The sequence below is a fragment of the Thermobia domestica genome, chromosome 14 (genome assembly GCF_964235325.1).
Source record: "Thermobia domestica chromosome 14, izTheDome1.hap1.1, whole genome shotgun sequence".
Classification (NCBI taxonomy): domain Eukaryota; kingdom Metazoa; phylum Arthropoda; class Insecta; order Zygentoma; family Lepismatidae; genus Thermobia; species Thermobia domestica.
In genome coordinates this window covers 172862139-172878189 of record NC_137467.1, presented here as the reverse complement: position 1 = coordinate 172878189, position 16051 = coordinate 172862139, and positions in this window count along the sequence as shown.

The window sequence follows — 16051 nt, the reverse complement described above, 5'->3', positions numbered from 1 at the left end:
TCCAGTACCCGGTTAGTGGTGAAAAAAAAAATGTAATTTCTTAGATCTCTTAGATTGCTAGTAGTAATAGGTTTTCCATTAAGCCTATCAGGTATGAAAAGCCCATCAGCAAAATTAAAAAGTGAATCATAATCATATTTTCACAGACATGCTACGATGATCATATTCTTTTAAAGTTTTCTTCAGATCACACCTACATCTATAGATATGTTGTCCACATATCCTTTTGTGTGTGTGTGTGTGTGTGTGTAACGTATAACGTACAGCATATATACAGGCCCGTATTTAGGTAATTACTATTCTGTGCTCGAACACAGGACGTCACAATTTAGAGGGCGGCAAAATTTTGGATTTTTTAAAAATGATTCACAATAAAGTTATATTTAACACTACCACACTCAGAGTCCCGCGCAAGAGCGAGAAAATGTTTAATTCGTTCTAATTACAGTAGTTATTAATTAGCTAGCTTATCTGATTATCTTATAAAAGTCATTCTCTCCTACTCCCACCCCAAGGGGAGAGGATGAACTTGAACATCATGAAAACTGATACCCTTAAACTCACCGACCTCAAAAACAATGAATTCAACACTAATATCTGTCGTTTTCGATTACTTTTAAACTCTCGCCCGCCTCACTCGGGAGTTGGGTATGACTTTGAAGTTGAATTGGATTAAAACTGTCACTATTCATCTCAGTGACTCCAAAAACTATGAATTCAACTCAATTCAGATGTGTTTCCGAAGGGGAGGCAAATTATTTAGAGCACAGAGGCGCACAATATACAAATACGGGCCTGCATATATAAATATGTTTCAGCAATTATTACTATTATTATTATTTCCTTGCCATACGTGATTGGTTAATTCTTGTGCCTTAAACCGTTAATGGTGCTTTGTTACATTAGCCTTGTTGTTCGTAAACGAATTCATCCTGAAAATAACGATTATTCTAGTAAAATAATGGTTTGTTCAAAACTGCCCCACGTATGTTCAAATCTACCCCATGCTTGTTTAAATCTACCCCCCAAGGGGGTACATTTGAACGACACCCCCTGCGCCCTTGCACAGAATGACAAGATCAAACAAAGTACTCTATTTTATGGCAAATATAATGTATATTATATTTAGTTTTTCCTACAGTTCTAGGAGGAAATTTACTGTGTGTTTGGAAGCAAAAACGAATATTCGAAAACAGATGTTCAAATGTACCCCCCTCTCCCCTAGCCATTCACGGAACATTCGATGACAACAGAATATTTCTATAATTTTGATGCAGCAAAAAGCTATTATAAGTTAGTTATATAATATTCGAAGATCAGAACGGTGTTACTTTTCCATGGCAAAAGTTAAGATGGCTGAGATTCACAAAATACGAAAATAAGATTCTCTTCAAGGAAAGGATGACCGAGCCTTTCAGAGAATCCTCACATTCAAGATCCTTCCGAACACCTAGAAAGAAATACAATCCTTTTCATCTGTACTCAGGACTGCTACCAATTTCCAAGGAAATGAAGAATGATTTAATGAAACTCTGTAACACTAAAATAATCCTGTAAGAGTATCACAGCTTTTCCATAAATCCTGTTACAGTCGATTACGCTAAGGACTACTTAGAGATTTCCTACTCGGGCACTCAGTAAAAGTACTTGTGCATAATCTGAAATAGCTAATGAAGATTGGAATTAATCTTGTTATGGGTAAAAATTAATCAGCACTATTGAATCTCACTATTGCATTTCTATGTATGAAAAATAAATATTGAATGTTCTCTTTCGTTATCTTGGTTGTGTAAACAGAACGTGGTAAAGTCCAATCTAGAAAAATTACTATTCCTCTGGTAGAAAAAAGTACTGACGGAAAGGACTACTGTTATAATTGTGTTTTTAATTCATTGTGTATACTGTATCATTGTGTATACTGTATCATTGTGTATACTGTTTTATTATTGCGTAAGTAAACAATAGCGGTATGTAGAAATTCATTTAAGTACTTTGTTGGAAATAAATTGTTTATGACATAAGGGCGTATGTACGACACTAACATGTAGAAATTCAATAAAAATGTTATGTATGAAAATGCACATGATAAAAGGCATAATAAATAAACTTTGACCTCAAATATCAAAATAACAAAAAAGATTTGTGTTTGCTTCTAATCTGAGAGAGTACCGAGAGATTCAAATCAAGCAATTTTTTTTTCTCTCCTGTAAAAAATTAAAAATGCAAATTACGCCCCTCTGCCATGTGGCCGACGAACATTACTCACATATTTATCTTCATACTCTCTTGTATTTCTTTCATTATAATATATTCATGGGCATGTTCAGTTTCGTCCTTTGGAACAAATGCTATAACTTCAATAAAAGTATCGCAAGTTGCCTACTTATAATAAAGTATATATAAAGTATATATATTTTCTTATTATTCGGGTAAGTGTTATTCTCTTACAATTTTCACTTTATGGTTTTCAATGAATAGATTAGGTTCTCTAAAATAACGATTCGTATGACATGTTCCTTTTTCTGTACTTATAAATTTATTTATTTATAACTATAAACTTATTTACACAAAACTTAACATTTCGACTCATATTTCTTTGATTTGCATAACTACTGTAGTTATATATTTTTCATTAGTCATTTCGATAACCTGAGAATAGATATAAACTATAAATTTATAAAGTAAGTAGTCGTAACTTCGAAATCAACATGTATTCTTCTTCCATTTCTCATTCAGTCACCTTGTTTTAGATATATAATGTACTTTTTTTTTCCAAATGACAAACATAATATAGTCACAATTACACAATTTAATGGCATGTATAAATATTATAGTGTCTTACGTATGTTCGTTAAAATGTCATACATTAAAGCTTATACATACCACGTTCTTGATAAAGTTATTACAACCTATTGCATGCCAATAGAGGCATCTTAGGAAGAAGGGCAATGCATTATACGACATTACATTAGTAGAATCGCTTTTGGTGTTCTTTTAGGTACCTCATTGCAACAACAACATTGGCCTACACCACGAGATGTAGAAAGAGTAGAAACAACATTTTGATTTTTTTCCCAGTGATTATGTAACAAATTTAAGAAAAAAGACGATAATAGTGAAATGAAGAAAGTGAGAGGAGCCGGAAATAACTAGAGAAAACTACACGATGTTTGTCCACAAGGCGCACTTGCTGGAAGCTTGGATCATAGCAGGGTCTTCCCCCTCCAAAAAAAAAAAAAAAAAAAAACACTAGATAACTTTGTTTAAGTCTAATGAAGATACTGTTATAGTATTGAAACTTCACATCTTATACAGTGTTTTTACTAAAAAGTGTTGTACCTTGTTACGACTATTGAGTTAAATATAAAATATGTTTACAAGGTCTACAGGTGGTTTATTTAACGTTAGAAATATTTTTTGAACATATCGTTGTGCATGTTAAGGAGATACAAAGAATTTTCACCTATACAAAATTAAACATCACTTTCAATACTGCTTACAGTAACTGTATACACATACGTAATTTTCAACTTAACCGGTGGTTTTCATTTGATAATCAGACAAAAGTGTCTAGGATAAGCGCATATTATAATTACACATGAGACTGGATTTGAGACAGGTCTAGTGCCTAGGATATATCTGCCACACAGGAAGTCCTGGGTTCGATTCCCAGTGGGAGAGATTTTAAGTTTAAGCGCATTGCGGTGGCTCGGATCCCATCTCAAACTGTAGGTCCAAGTTATATATAGCCTCGGTGCTGGAAAGAAACGCTAAACACTAATAATTAACTAATTAGATGGGTGCTTCTAGGATTAAACATTTATAGAGGATTTTTGATAGGCGTTCAGCACCCGTAGAATTTTTAGCTGGAATTTATTCCGAAATTTATCACTCTGATGCCGATCGATGCACCAATGAATATCCCTATTTAATTGCACGAATCACTCTTAAAACGGCAGTTAAAATCAATCCAACCCACTTTTCCTCTACTGTTTTTATCAGGCGCATACACAGCAATTTCTTTCTAGAGGGGGGGGGTCCAATTTCAATTTGAGAATAAAGAATTTTAAAATTTGTAAAATCGCTCCTAAAATTAGACTAAAATCACAGAAAAGCAGCTTTGGGGGGAGGGGGAGCTGAGTCCGGACCACCAGAACCTATCGCCTGTGTATGTCCCTGGTTTGTATTTTATTGGTTAAACTAGCTCAAATGCCCGTTCTTCGAACGGGGAGATCAGGTTTATTAAAATATTTGAACTCCCAACTACCCTAACAATATACATTTCAATAATTGATTACACGGTTCATCCCGACTATACATGTCATCCCCCATGTGACCCCGAAGGGTTGATAGGGGTTTATTAGCCACATTTTGACATAAACGCCATCGGGTTTGGCACCATTCATCTCCACAACCCCGAAAACCATGGATTCCAAACAAATATCGCTCATTTTCGATTATTTGTACTTCACATTCCCCCTGTGACCCCCCTAGAGATGGTAGGGGTATCTGACCTCCACTGAGACTGAAACGCTATCTGGATTGTCATCATTTATCACCGTGACCCCGAAAACTGAGAAATCGACACTTATACCTGTCATTTTCGATTATTTGTATATGTCATCTCCTTGTGACCCTCTGGGGATGGTAGGTATATCTCACCCCTACAACATTTTGTGTTGGTTATAAGTAATATGTGTACCAAATTTCGTTAAAATTGCTCCGGGCGTTCCAGAGTTATGCTAGACAATATATAGATACATACAGACACACCTACATACATTATTTTTTTTACATATCATCCTCCTGCGACCCTCCTAGGGATGAAAGGGGTATCTTTCGCCCATAGTGTTTGTTTCCTCACTGTAAGTAATACGTGTACCAAGTTTGGTTGAAATTGCTCCAGACATTCGAGAGTTGTGCTCGAACATACATACATACACACATACATACATACTGTACGTACATCCTTTTTATATGTATAGACTAGCAGCGTTCACCCCGCTTCGCTGCGGTCACCCCGGAACGCAATAAACTTTGTTACTTAGATAATTTTTACTTTTTCGCTTTCAAATTGCAGTAAATGTTAAAATTATAGCGCCTGTCATTTATGTTAACCCGCCGAGTCACATGGTCATGCGGGTTGCATATAAATACGTTTATTTTTACCTATGATGAACTAATAACAAAGGATTTGTACGTATGGACACTTGAATGGTCAATTATCTCAAGACACTGGTAATTAAAAATTAAAGTGATATGATAAAAACCATCTAGGGTCCAAATCCTAATAACCCCCCAAAAATGAAAGAAATTGGTTCAGCCGTATTAGCGTGATGAGTTCACAAAGGATTTGTGCGTTCTCTTTTATATATATAGATAATGCCTTAACAAGTTTGAAGTTTTTAATCTACGTACAGTACAACCTCGTTTATCCGGCCCTCGTTCACCCGGATTTCCGGATAATCCAAACCGGATTTGTAGAAACTTTCTAAAATTTAATGTTCACATAGATAATAATTTTTAACTATGATAGCAAGAACGTAACCATAAGTACGACAAACATTTTCTTTTTGTTTTGATTAAATGTACAGTTCGTGTATAGATTTCACAGTAAATTATGGTAATACTGTACATAAAATGATTCTTATCGAGTTTTAGAAAGCTTTACTCACAAGACGTTGAAGTGAATTGACTCAGGATTTGTTTTGCTTATTATCCATATTATCAGGATTATTCGGATTTTCGATTTTCCAGATTGCCTTTGGTCCCAGATAGTCTGGATAAACATGGATGTACTGTATATAAAAAATACGTATGTATGAACGGATGTAGACCCTATGTGTATGTGTGTATATGTTCTAGCATAATTCTGGAACGCCTTGAGCAATTTCAACCAAACTTGGTACAAGTATTACTTACCAACTTAGGAAACAAACACTATGGGCGAAAGATACCCCTTTCATCCTTAGGAGGGTCACAAGAGGATGATATGTAAAAATAATATATGTAGGTGTGTCTGTATGTATCTATATATTGTGTAGCATAACTCTGGAACGCCCGGAGCAATTTTAACGAAACTTTGTACGCATATTACTTATAACCAGGAAAAAATGTTGTAGGGGTGAGATAAATCTATCATCTCCAAGAGGGTCACAGGGGGATCACATATACAAATAATCGAAAATGACTGGTATTAGTGTCAAATTCTTATGTTAGTGTTCGGGGTCATGGAGATGAATGGTGACTCCCAATGCCATTACCGTAAAATATTGCCTCCACTGGTATGGGAAGTGAGAGGGGAGTTAAAAATAAAAAGTCACGGTGAGTATGGCATGAACAAAGAATAGATTCAGTCGAAATAAACCGGGTAACCAATCTTTGAAATGAGCATTATATGGGGAGTTGGGGGATTCAAATATTTTGCACAAACTTCGTCATACTGTGCGAAGAACTAGCATTTTAGCTAATATATATAGTGAAACTTGTATAAAACAGAAGGCGGTGGGTCCGAATTTTACTCGAAGGAATAACAGCGATAAGGACTGTGAGGAGTTTCCGTTATAGACAGATTTCCGTTTTATTCAAGTTCCGGTTTCTACAAGTTTCACTGGATATATAATCTTAGTCAACCATTGTCAATACAGTGCTGGGTGAAGGTCTTTCCAACTCTTTTCCGCAGCAACCTATCTTCCATTTCCACTTAGGGGGCGCGGTGGCTCAGTGGTAGAGCGTTCACCTCCGGTGCTTGGGGTCCCTGGTTCGATCCCAGCTCGCGCCGTGTGGACTTTGTGGTGGACAAACACCGTGCTCGTGGGTTTTCTCGAGGTTCTCCAGTTTCCTCCCACTTTCTTCATTCCACCATTTCACTCATTTCTCATTATCACCGTCTCCTTTAGCCTAACCGGCATAACCGTGGGACGTAAAACTTAAAGATTTCATTTCCATTTCCGCTTCCATTTCCTCTTCTGAATGGCTTGTAGTAGGTGCATACACTTGAATCACTTGTAGTGTATATCTCTGGGAGAGTTTGACTTCAAGCCTTGCTACTCGACTAGATATACTATCTACCTCAAGGACCTTGTTTTTCAATTTTTCGTTGATAAGAAATCCCACTCCGACAGTCTTGCCACATTCTGATCCTCTGTAGTAGAATAAGTGTCCTTTCTTCAGTTCGATTAATTCTTCTCCTTTTCTTCTTACTTCGCTCAATCCGACGATGTCCCAGTTGACTTTCTGTAGCTCTTCTTCCAGCTCCTGGAATCTTGCTTCTGAAGCCAGGGATTTTGCATTGTATGTAGCCATGGTCAATTTTAAATAGCAACCTAGTCCGTAACTCCGGGGATTCTTAGCACCCTCTGCCGGTGCTAATAAGCAAAATTTTTGTAGCTTATTTCATGCTCTTTCAAATAGAGCAATTGGAAGACTCAATAAAATGATTGGTAACGGAGTTAAGTGTATTTAAGCAAACCTATGTTTTTAATCCCGGCGGCCATTTTGATGACGTCAACATAGAAGTTCAGCGTGTTAAATTAAGTGTCTCCCAGGCATTTTAAAATTATTTATTATGTATATAAATACTGTGTAATATTTGGGACTGATATTTGGAAGTGAAGTATTTTGGCTGAATTTGTCGCTATTTGTTAGAAGTCGTGACCGCCATTTTAATAAAGTAATTAACACGTTATGTGTGATATCTCAGTTATTTATGGACCGATTTTCTTCGTTAATAGCTCATTTTAAAGGTAACGAAGTTAGCAATATAATACGTTACCTAAGTGTTTCGTCTAAAACTAAGGGTTTCGGAGTTATTTTGTATTTTTCTTCAATAAATTCTCATTAATTTATTAAATTCTTAAATAACTCCGAAACGGGTACTTTTAGAGGAAATATTTTGGTAACATGTTTTATTGCAAATTTAATTTCCTTTAAAATGAGCCAAGTTTGAAGAAAATCGGTCCATACGTAACGGAGATATGGCTTATTTTTTGAATCGAGCTGTCCGCCATTTTGATAACATCATTACATGAGTTCCGGACGTCAGATCAAGTGTCTCCCGGCGGATTCTTGTCCTTTGGTATACATATAAGAACTGTAGAAAATTGCAGACTGGTAGCCGGAAGTGAAATATTCTTACGCTAACTCCACGCACTAAGTGAGACGGATGGTGCATCGCACATCGAAAGCACCTTAGTGTCGAATACTATGGTCAGCATATGACGTATTTCTATCAAACAGAAGAAAAAAGCTACAAGGAATTCAAAACTTGACTTCTTGCAAAGGGCTTTATTTCGAAAAAGAGCTGAGATAAGTATCACATCTAATTACGTAGATTATTTTCAAAAGATGTAATGATCATAATGCCGTTTACAGCAATTTGATATTTTACACCGTTTAGGAGATATAATAATGAATGTTAAAGTTGGCAATACTACTAAAAGTCGTGAAATTAGGAGAATATGTGGTAATCACAACTACCAAAAACTGTTGGTCAAGTATCAAAGGTGCGAAAACAAGCATCGATCGCTTTATAAATTTCTTGCAACTGCGTAATTTTAAAAAGTATTACCAACTGTAACATGTATATATGATGTCTAGTGATGGGTAAATTCCCGGGAAGATATTTTTCCGGAATATTCCCCAAAATGGGAATTTTCCGGGAATTTATCTACAATCACAAATAAAATTGCATTCTATTACTATATTATGATTTCAAAGTTAAATTCGTTTCTATATCACAGTATATTATTACTCTTGTTCCCAGCGGAGCCTTTAAAATGTATATTCTGAACGATGTTATTTTATTAATATTTTATTATATTTAGAGAGTACGTATAAATCTATATTTATTTACAATATGTTCTACGAAAGTAAATATGTTTCAAAAACGGTATAGTAAGTCGACATACTTTTAAACCGCTAAAAAGTTTAAATTTACATGTAAGTGGATTATCTGAACTTGACTCTACTACTGATATAAACATATTAAATTTTTAAGTGTTATAAACAAATTAGGTTGGGTAAGTGCCAGAAGACACATGTCCCATCATTTTGTCAACATTTGCGATTGCAAGATACTTTCTTATCTTTATAATTTTGTATGTAATATTGCCATACACGACATTTTTTCCTGCCCATTTCTCGAAATTTCATGCTTTAATTCACATGTAAGAGAAGTCCGAGTACCTCTTCAGAAATTCGAGTCAGAGACAGGAGACAGACCGACGTCTATTACTAACGGTGGTTCAGGGTTTATTAATAGTACTTCATCTCTATTTCTACATAATTCTACATTACTTTACAAAATGGATTCTTTTCATCATTTGTAAATTAGTACTTTGCTACTTTTGGCTATTGTTTAGTTTGGTGGGTCCAGATTTTGCACCTACTTTTTTTGCGATATTCTATTCCGATGCGGTTGTTTTATGGTTTCATACGTTAAATTACGTTACCAACATTAAATTCAGACAGCATTGCCGAGCGAGAGTTAGCGAGTGAAGGCGGGGCAGAGCCCCGCAGGGCACGTTGTTTTCTATCTTCGTTACCAACAATTCACTTTCTTTTCTCACATAAATCACTTCCACTTACCTTTACGGTTTGTACAAATCCCCTACTGTCCTAAACAAAATTGTGTTCAATACTTTCTTGACTAATTGAACACCACTATCAACTCATCTGTTCCGTAAATCGTCCTACTTTTTGTTAGTTTTGGGCCCCCAATACTAAACAATTACCCTACCTTTTAGTGCAAATGGAAATGGTACTTAAAAACTCATATTATTAATTATGTCAAGTACAGTCAAAAAAAAATTAAATTTTTTAACCTCCAAATTCTTTAAAATCTAGAAGTAAATCATAGTATATTAAAATAATGTAATTAGTCATACGGTTCTTATAATTTGGAAGATAAAGTAGGCCAGGGAAAAAACCCGGGAATATTCCTATTTTTTTTTACATCCCTTCCCACTGGGAATATTCCCACTGCCCATCACTAGTAATGTCCAAGAGGTCGGGTGCCCCAAACTATAACCTCAGTGCAGAAAGTGGCCAATCACTTCAGCAAATAACAAAAACATTCATTTTTAACAGTTATAAATTCATCGAAATTAACACATAATTACAAGCAAATTATCTCTCATTGGCTTAGAGCATGTACGACTTATTGAACTTTTACATCATATGTCTCTCCGGTCTTCACAAAATAACCAACTTTTTAAACATATAGGGGAGACCGGGGCTGGTTGGCTAACTTTTCATTCTTTATTTTTTTATGAGCAGATTGTGCACTGTATTGCAATGTAATGGATGTGTACGGACAGACCAATGTTTCCTCTAATAAATTCCATTTTTGTTTTTGTTTTGTTGCTTACAGTTTTCGAGAAATAATTTTTCTTTCTTTTAAAACGGAGTATGCCAACCGACCCCTACTGAGGGTCTGGTTGGCTGATAGCGTGGGGCTAGTTGGCATTCTTTTTAAATATAGCAAAGCACACAAAAAATTGGATTTATTATAAATATACGTTATTTTTCTGAATTCTATTATATATATTGCAATGAAGTAGGCTATTTGAAGTTTGAAATTACTTTTATTCACAACATTTAAAAGAATCAGCATTATGAAATATGAAAACTTCTTTCTTTTATTCTAGCTTGGTTGTCATGACATTGAAAGCTACAAAATTATCAAACCACATCAGTTTTAATATGATTTGGTGTAGGTTAATTCTTCATATTATTTCAAAATGTAATTAAAATAATTGAACTATCCCGCAGTTCACAAAGTAGCTAAGAGAAACTAAGATATGTTTTAGCTGAATTATCGAGAAATGCAATTTATTTCCTACTTTCCACCAAGAAAGAAAAAGCAATAGCTAGGCCTCTATTTTTGTAACAAAAGAGCACATGCAAAATATTCTTGATCCTGAGAATTAGGCCTATTCAGAAAATTCAGAGTCCGGCATACAGTCTTTTCTCGATTTCTAAATTTTGACAGCAATCCAATATCTGCATGCTATTCTATAACATTGAAGTAAAAGATTGGTAGAACTGTAAACTATATAACAATAAAACAAACAATGTAACAATAAAAATAAAATGAAACAAAATTTCACATGAGGTTGTTTGGCGCACTTGCCAACAACCCCAAATGCTATACGCCAACTAACCCCAAACCCATTTTGTGCAACAAAGTCGTAATTACTCAACAATTGTTTGGCATTTACGTTTTATTGTTTGAATATCCATAAAAACAAAGTTTAGATCTAACTAATGCTATATTACTTACCTCTGTACCCCAAGTAGTGACGATTCTGTGATGTAACAGAGAACTGAAAAAAATACTTCAGACTGGCAAAAACACACTTTAATAGACACCATAATCCGCAAGTTACAAATTCCATATAAAGGTGGCAGCTGCATCCATAGGTCGCTCTTTTATGACAGTAGCAACAGCTCATTATGTTAATTAATGAAGGAGTTATATGCAGTTCGTCAACCAGCCCCGATCTCCCCCAATAAGTAAATGTTAATGCTATTGTAAATGGTTACCTCGTTCAAATCCTCAAATATTTGGGCGATGATTTGATTACTTTCTCCTAATTACTCTTAGTTTCTTGCTTGTTATTCATAAATACTTTCTTTCTTTATGTTTTTACTAGATTATCCAGTTATTTGATGATAATACAAACAGAGTTGGGTGTTTTCCGTTTGGCAGAATTGTCAATTGGAAGATTTGTCCATTTTCACGATTGGCGCATTTGGTAATTGGCAGATTTGGTAATTGGCGGATTTGTCCATTGGCAGATTTGGTAATTGGCTCATTTGTCCATTCTCACGATTGGCGCATTTGGTCATTTTCGCGTTTGACAGATTTGGTAATTGGCAGATTTGGTAATTGGCAGGTTTGGTAGTTGGCGGATTTGTCAATTGGCAGATTTGTCCATTGGCAGATTTGTCCATTCTCGCGATTGGCGCATTTGGTCATTTTCGCGTTTGGCGCATTTGGTAATTGGCAGATTTGTCCGGGTCCCATTCTGTGCCCGGCTCGACCCGGCCCGGCCCGAATCTCGAGCCGGGCTCTAACCGGGCCGGCCCGAACACTGTGAAAGACGGATCGGAAACTAATGTTGGCAGCCTGTGTTAATACAATTACAACTATTACTATTACTACTATTACTACTACTGCTACTACTACAACTGCTACGACTTTGCGTCAGAGTTGACATGTCTGGTGGTACATACTTTACAATCTAAGTACAGAAAAATCGAAGAAATACTAGTTATTATGGCCAGTCTGCGTAGAATGCGAACGGATGCTTGACGAGGGGCAATGGTGGCTCAGTAGGTAAAGCATTCACATCTGGTGCTAGAGGTCGTCGGATCGATCCCTCCTCCTGTTATGTGAGCTTTGTGGTGGACAAACACCGTGAGCGTGGGAGTTTTTGGATTAGCCCGTTTTCGTCCACTGTCTTCATTCCACCAATTCATCTATCATCATCCATACGTCTTGAGCCGTAATTGCCTAAAGAACATATGAGAAAGTCAAGTCCTTGACCTACTAATTAGAATTTGTTCCGCTACCATTAGACCACGGAGGCCGAAACCATGAACTGGCGTGTTCATAAGATTAGCGCAATTTGTAGTAATGTTCAATTAGCACGGCAGATTCCAAATTATATTACATGTTTCTGTATTCTTTATAATTCGATGCTACAATAATAATAACAAAAAACAATGATCAAATAAATCACCCAGACCCCAGGATCGATGAAGTGTTCCTGAAACGGTTCGTAACAAGAAAAATAACAGAGCTATATGACGTAATGCGAGGCAGTAAATCAAAACAAAATCCACACATATCATTGTTGAACGAAAAATACCTCAAAAGTCCCCTGAATGAAAAATGTATAGATATCAGCTATCAAAAATGCCTCTTAACATCACATATAATAGAAGGGATAGTTGATATTAAGAAAATGAAAATATAAGGTTTCCTAAGAAACCAATAGTGCAAAATGAACATCGCTTTACTGTATGTCCTTGTACGCATCGAATAGCACGGAAACAGAGTCAACAGTCTCAGGGTTGAGAGCATTTCTCCGTTCCTGAGTACTAAAAGCTCTTTGAGTAGACGCACTAGAAGCAGGAATGACGAAATACTGACGCGCTAATTTACACAATTTTGGTAATGTTTGTTCTTGTTGCTTCCACCACTGCAGTACACCTAGTTCTCTTATACATGATGACATGTTGAGGTAGATGTCTACTTCATCATCAAATTCACCAGAGACTGAATGTCTATCTTCCCAATCCATTAGTTTATTCTTCTTGGTAGGTGGTTCCAAGTTATGCCAACTAGCCTAAAGGAGGCGATGATTATGAGAAATAAATGAAAAAGTGGAATAAATAAAGTGAAGGAAACAGGAGAACGCCGCGAACCCCCACACGGTGTTTGTCCACCACAAAGTTCACTTGGCGAGAGCTCGGATCAAGCCAGGAACCCCATACACCATAGGTGAACGCTCAACCACTGAGCCACCGTTCCAGGAACACCTAATCGACCCTGGCGATTTGGTGATTTATTTGATCATTATATTTTGTTATATTTGTAGCATCATACTATAAACAATACATGAACATGTAACACCATTCGATATTTGCCTTGCTAATTGAACATTACTACAAATTGCATTGATCGTATGAGCACGCCAGTTCATGGTTTTGGCCTCCGTGGTCCAATGGTAGCGTACCAAATTCTACTTACTAAGTACTTGACTTTATCATACGTTGTTTAGGTAACTACAGATCAGGCTATATGGATGATGATGGGATGAATTGGTGGAAAGAAAACAGTGGGAGGAAGCGGGACCACCCCAGAAACTCCTACGCACACGATGTTTGTCCACCACAAAGCTCACATAGCATGAGCAGGGATTGATCCGACGACCTGTAGCACCAGATGTGAGTGTTTTTTTCTACTGAGACACTGTTCTCCCTCGTAGGTGAAGCATCGGTTCACATTCTACGCAGACCGGCCATAATAACTAGCATTTCTCCATTTTATTCTGTACTTAGAAGGTAAATTCGGTACCACCAGACATGTGAACTCTGACGCGAAGTCGTGGCACTTGTAGTAGTATTAGCAGTGGTCGTAGTAGTAATAGTAGAAGTAGTAATAGTAGTAGTAGAAGCAGTAATAGTAATAGTAGTACATTGCACTCTTGAATAAACAGTCAGTTTCCCAAACACATTACGATTAACATAGGCTGACAGTAAGACCGTACAAACACGACAAAAATAGAGGTAGTGGAGGACATTAAAAAAAAAAAAAAAAAAAAAAAAAAAAAACAAATAGGGTGACAAAATTAGTTTCCAAACCGTTTTCCAGAGTATCCGGGCCGAGCCGGGCCGGCCCGAAATGTGCCCAGCCCGGTTAGGGCCCGGTCCAGTTTGATATTACTTGAAACGGGTCGGGTCGGGCTCTGGTGTATATGCGTTACTCCAAGATCACTCACGCTGATTGTTAGTCCTGAAAAGCACATAACACAAGATAAATTATTAGTGTGTTAATTCAAGAAAATATATAACGAAGATGTTATAGCAATCACATCACAGTAGCACAGGTTAAATATTTGCTAGGGTGTTGCTGATTAAATTTTGAACTTTAAAAAACAGAGACAAACAGTTACCCAATCATCGTAAAAGAAAATAAATAAAATAAATAAGGCTTAATTTTAAACCTTAGGTTCTTCTGACTAGTTTTGCCAAGAATAATCCTAATATCCTCAGTCGTTTCTAATCTACAGCCCAAACTGCGCATTCTTGTAGTCCGAGCTGCGGCCATCTTGAATTTGAGGCCGCCATCTTGGATTCTACTCGAATCAAACTAAGTCATATCACATGTTAATGCTGACCACTTGAGGATTACAAATCACAAGAGTTTATCTCCGGTAAAATTTTTCCCACTCACACTCTGCTAGATCCCGCTCTAAACAGCAGAATTATGTAGCCTGAAAGTAGACCTGCACGGGCCGAATTTTTCGGCCCGAGCCCAATCCAGCCCGAACGTAGCTAGGCCCGGCCCAGCTCGGGCCCGAAAAGTTTTAGAGATTTTCGGCCCGATGTTTTTAAAATTCTTGGCCCAAGCCCGGCCCGAGCCCGATAAATTTTAAAAGTTTTTGGCCCGACCCCGGCCCAATAATTTTTTTAAAAAATTAGCTCGAGCCCCAATCTTTCTCAAAATTTAGTACTAAATATGACCTAACGCTCAGAAACATTTTCTAAACTCTGGTTCACAACCTGACGCTTGCCTCCTGAATGGTACCATTGCCTCCTAGAACTTTGCTTGTCATCGAGAGAACAAAAACTCCATTCCCTGTAACAAAAATCTAACTTAATTGCTTTTTAGCATAAAGTGAAGATGGCAATATTGTTTAGCGACAGGCAAAACATTCCCACCCCTTCTTGTTATATTTTGAGTTCAGTGAAGGTCAAGGTCAGAGCTCAATTTACCGCATAATGCCTGCAATCCTCTATAGTGAAAGTGGAGCCGCTAAGCAACACTAACTGTAAATAGCTATTGCATTCTTTGTAACATTTTTCACGGACACACTTCTTCAACGTTTGGCTTTATTCCAATTATCGTTTAACGAAAGTCAATAATTATTAAAGAATTGCAATTGATCGGCCCCATCCCGGCCCGACCTGAAGAGAAATCAGTGTCGGCCAGCCCAATGAAATAACAGAGTCGGCCCGCCCAAGCCCGGCCCGTGCAGGTCTCTACCTGAAAGGTGTAGCTTGCATGTACTAAATCCCACAGTAAGAAATTTAATGCTGAAGATTTCGCCTACAGGGGGAGAACGAGGTAAATCCGTGGAAAACAGGGTAATTGTGTACAGTTATAAAAAACCAAGGATCTTATAAAATAGAGGATCTGCCCTTACAACAAAATCTTGAAGCCATACGTCACAGTTTCACCACCCCTACTCTGCCCACTCCGCCCAATAGGATCGCAATGTTTTGAACCAACAATCATGGCGGAATCGAAAGTAAC